This window comes from Nannospalax galili, unplaced genomic scaffold, assembly GCF_000622305.1.
Source record: "Nannospalax galili isolate Female #2095 unplaced genomic scaffold, S.galili_v1.0 scaffold1899, whole genome shotgun sequence".
Classification (NCBI taxonomy): domain Eukaryota; kingdom Metazoa; phylum Chordata; class Mammalia; order Rodentia; family Spalacidae; genus Nannospalax; species Nannospalax galili.
In genome coordinates, this window is record NW_008342414.1 from 689921 (window position 1) to 694863 (window position 4943).

Consider the following 4943-nt stretch of genomic DNA (forward strand, 5'->3'; position numbering starts at 1 on the left):
GCATCTCTAATCTCTATATATCTGCTTATTACTAGTCACAGTCAGTTACTCTCGGATCCTTGGCACCTGAGTATGGATATAAAGTCACCAGGTAGATTTCAATGGTAATGTATATCACCTCTACTAATTGACATGAAGTACATTTTTATGCTTCTTCCTCATATATAACTTTTTTTATTAGTTGATTTTTTTGTGTGTATATCATACAGAACATCCCAAACAATCTTATTCATCTTTATACCCTCTTCCCAAATGGTGCCCTCCCAGAGCCTCCCCTCCACCCACTGAAGCCCATATACTCTGTCACCCCTGTTACTGTCCACTGTGTTGTCAGTGCCCCAGCCGTTCCCCAGTGCTTGTTCATCCATTCAATCTAGTCAGCCTATCTAGAGATCCTTGTTTTAGGAAGATCAGCTCTTCCTCATCTAGCAGCAATCAGTTGTCAAAAGCTTTACTGAGAATTTCATACATGCGTATAAGGTGTTTTGATCAAATCCACGCCCACTCCCTCCCCTCCAACATCCCCCATACCCATATTGCCCCATCACTTTTTTCTGACAACTTCATGTGCTTGCTTTCTCTCTCTCCCTTCCTTCCTTCCTTCCTTCCTTCCTTCCTTCCTTCCTTCTTTCCTTCCTTCCTTCCTTCCATCCTTCCTTCCTTTCTCTCATTCTTTCTTTCTTTTTTTAGTGGGGCTTTTTGCTACTCTAACATTCCTCCCCTCTGAAGAGGTAACTCTAAAATCTTTTAGAGATTAGATAAGAGCTCCCAAATACTTTTGACATTTTTGGCCTTTGGAACAGAGTATGTTGCTAAGAGACCCCAAGGACATTTTGACTTTTAGTCAAGAAACTGGCTACTTTTCTTTGGGGTGTTTTTTATACTAACTACCTGGCTAATTCCTACTTCCTATTCTTATCACACCATCCTCTGAAGAGGTTACCCAAATTGCTGATAGGGAATTGGACGCAGACTGCCCTGGCTTCTTCCATGCTGAATAGGGACACAGGGTGAGGCAATTGGGGTACCCCTTCAGTGGGTCAATCTAAAAGACCCCCAAATTGTAGGGAGAAAAGAAAACCCTTGACTGGTGAATAGGAGACAGTGAAGGAGAAGTAAAGGCAAGAGTAATTAGCATTACAAGTTCTAGACAGGGAACCAGAAAAAAGAACAGGGCAAATTTCAAATGTTCATATCAGAGTTCTTTGGTATTTCTTGACGAGAGCTTCCAAAAGCATCCTTCTATTGGGATCCTCCTCATTTTTCTTTTGTCTGCCAAGGCTGGACTCAAGAGTGAGGGACTCAGGATTTGTTTTCAGGCACTTTGATAGCTGTTGGAGTGACTAGAATCAGTGTCAGTTCCCTCCCAAAGGCTTCTAGATAGGGGGAGAAAACAAATTTAGCCATCATTTCAGAACAACAGTGGGTTGTCTCCCTTAGCTACAGGTGGGCACTACAGTATTTGAGATGAAGATTTGAAGTCTTACATCTGAGCAGCACTTTCTGCTTAGAAACAAAATCATCAATGAGAAATAATTGTCTAACATTTTATGTGGATTTAAGCCTAATATCTGGGAAGTGTAATCCTTTGAACTCTTAAAGAAATACACTGAACACTTTAATCTTATACTTTCCTTTTGGGTATTTAAGACCATACAGTTGGCCAAAATAAACCAATTTATTTTTACTCTTTAGGTCATTGGAGGATCTGTTCCTCAGGGGTCACATGGGCTTGGAGGACAGGGGTTCGTTAGTAAACAAATACATAAACACACAGACAGAGACACAGAGACACAGGTGCACACGCGTGCACACACACACACACAAGTATGAAAAAACACCTTAAGCACTGATACTGACCTTGATTGATTAGAAATATGTTTACTGAAGTCTTGGCTGAGGAGCCTGAAGTGTAAGACAGAAGGTTCTAGAACACACAGCTCTGACCTCCAATTATCCCCAAGGAACTGGCTCATGTACCAATGAAAACTGTCTGTGAAGCATCTTCTTGGTGGGTTGATTTTGCAAGCAGCGCTGGCACATTCAAAGATTACAGAACTCTGCAATGCGGAAAGTGTGCTTAGAGGGCAATGTGTTGTTTTCCCATTGAATTTTATGCAACTTTGGGTCCCTAGGGACTTTCTGCAGACTGTTCAGGATGTGTTGGCTCTCTTGTTGCAACTTGTTTTTGCTTCATGACAGCTGCAGCATTGTGATTCTTGTGCTTATGTTAGTAGCTTAAAGCCTCATCATACAATAGAAATGCAATGCCCCAGAAAGCAGTCAAAATGTACCCGAGGCATATTCTTCTGAAGGCCCAGGTTTCCCGTATGACTTCTGCCAGTGGTAACAGGAAAACCCAGGCAAAGAATTTAATTTGATTATTGTCAAATTGCTTTTTGTTCATGGTTCGGGCATCTTAGGCTGTCCTGGGAAATATTTGTCAGCCATTTCAGCAGACCTTCCAAAAGCTCGTGATATCAGAGAAGTTTAGGTTATTTATGAGTCATAAGAAGGAACAGCCCCAAGGCCAAGGGCATGCCCATCTCACTTGGAGATACAGCTTCTATCAAAATAAAGCCTTGGCCTGGCCTCCTGATTAAGCCTTTGAAAGAAAGCTGTGAATTTGACAGGTGACTAGTGTCAAGTTGAAAATTAAAGCTACTAATTATGTGTGGAGGGCAAAGACAGTGTAGTGTCTCAGTTGGAAATTCAGCCCTTTTCTCCTTTGAGCTTTGCTGGTGTCTAAGATTTTCAAAGGTCAGGAGATGGCGAGTTGGTAGAGTGCACATGAGGACCAAAGTTCAGACCTGCAGTGCTCACATAAAACAACCAGGTAAGGTTGAGTCCACCTGTATCTTTAGTGGGTGGGGGTACAGGGGATGGGTGGATTTCTAAAACTTGCTGACCAGCCAGTCTAACTAATCAATGAACACCAGGTTCAGATAGATACTGTCTCAAAAAATAAGGTGGAGAGTGATAGAAACTGCTTTCTACAAGCATGGGCACATTCATACACAGACACCTCAAAGACACAAAGGCACACACACAAACACTCAAGTCATCTCTGCTTTTTCAGCAAGTATGCATTGAACTCTTTCCAGGGCTGTTGCTGTGATAAAACCCCATTATCAAAGCAACTTACAGGAGGAAATGTTTATTGGGTTTATAGTTCCAGAGGGATAAGGCAGGGGAGGCATGGAAGGAGGCAGCCAGAGCAGAAAGCTGAACATTCACATCTTCAAGCATGCACAGGAAGTAAGGCCCAGCAAACTGGAAGTGGGCAAGGCAATGAACTCTCAAACCTGGCCCTGTTGATGTGCTTCCTCTAGGAAGGCCTCACTCCTAAACCTCCACAAACAGCACCACCAACTGGGGCCAAGTATTCAAATACTTGGAGCCTATGGAAGATATTTCTCATCCAGCCCACCACAGCTGGGGGGGAATAAGCTGCTGGGACCCCATAGCTGCTGCTGCAAAGAGGCTTGACTCCTGCCAAGGAGCACGGGCAAGGTCAACTCTTCCAGCTCTCCATGCTACATGTTCATGAGACTAAATAATAAAAAGGAGGAAATACCAGATAAAAAAGGGAAATAAACATCACAACAAAACAGAAGCTCTGACCCTGTTTTTCAGAAGTTCCTAGATAGTGGGAGACATGTGTATATAGTGCCTTTGATGACTATGATGTAGATACTTGCCACTTACTCATATAGGCCTTTTGAAAATGACTCCGAGAGTGCAAAAGGAGTTACGAGAGGAGCTCAGCATTTTCCCGTGAAGAATTTGCAGTACTGATGACAGAGAAGGCCTAGAGGGATTATCAGGAGGACTGTGGCTCAGCTTCAGGAAAATTGCATTTACTTAACAAATATTTATTGAGCACCTACCATGTGTTGCTTGTGATATACCCCTGCATACAGGGAAGAAACCTCTGCTCTTGTATTCAGTGAAAGCAACAGTGGGTAAGCGATGGTGAGCCAGAAGCACTTCTTTAGCAGCAGGTGGAAAAACAATGTTGCCATTGTTGCTGAAGGGGATACTAAAAGCTGTGAGACATGGCAGCTCCCGATTCCTGATTCTGAAGTCCCACTGTGCTGGACGGCATCAGTTGTCAACTTGACAACTAGGAAGAGGGAACCTCACCTGAGGAATTTCCTCCATCAGACTGGCCTATGGGCAGGTCTGTGAGGTATTTTCTCGATTGTTGAGTGATGTGGTAGGGCCCAGCCCACTGTGGATGGTGCCACCCTGGGCAGGTGGTCTTGGGTTGTATAAGAAAGCATGGTGAGCACAGACCATGGGAGCAAGTCAGTAAGCAGTGTTCCTCCATGGTCTGTGCTTAAATTCCTGCCTCTGGGTTCCTGTGTTGAGTCCTTCCCTCAAGGATCAACTGTCATAGAAACACGTAGGCCAAATAGATCCTTCCCTCCCCAAGTTGGTTTTGGTCAGTGTTTTATCACAGTAATAGAATCCAAACTAGAACACTTAGGAACAACACTATCAAGCTGTATGTTGGACTAGTAACCCATTCCTGTATAGAGACACTGTGGGTTCAATTCCAGACCATCAAAAGAGGACAAACACCACAATAAAGTGAGTCTTATGGCTTTTTTGTTTTTCTCAGGGTAGAAAAATGTTTTGTTCACATTATGCTGTGCCTATGAAGTATGCAATAGTATTCTATATGAACAATGTACAGATATTTAAAACCACCTTGTTGTGTTTGAATCCGAAATGTCCTCTAAGGCTCATGTGTTTCAACACTTGATCCCCAGCTAGTGACAGTATTTAAGAGGCTGTGGAACCTTTGGGACATGTGGCCCAGCTAGCAGAAGTATATCCTTAGGGGGTTACACTTGAAGGTATCTCTCCTTCTGGTTCTAGCCTGAGCTCTTACTGCCTGGTAAGCTGTCACACTCCTGCCAACATGGGCTGACCCA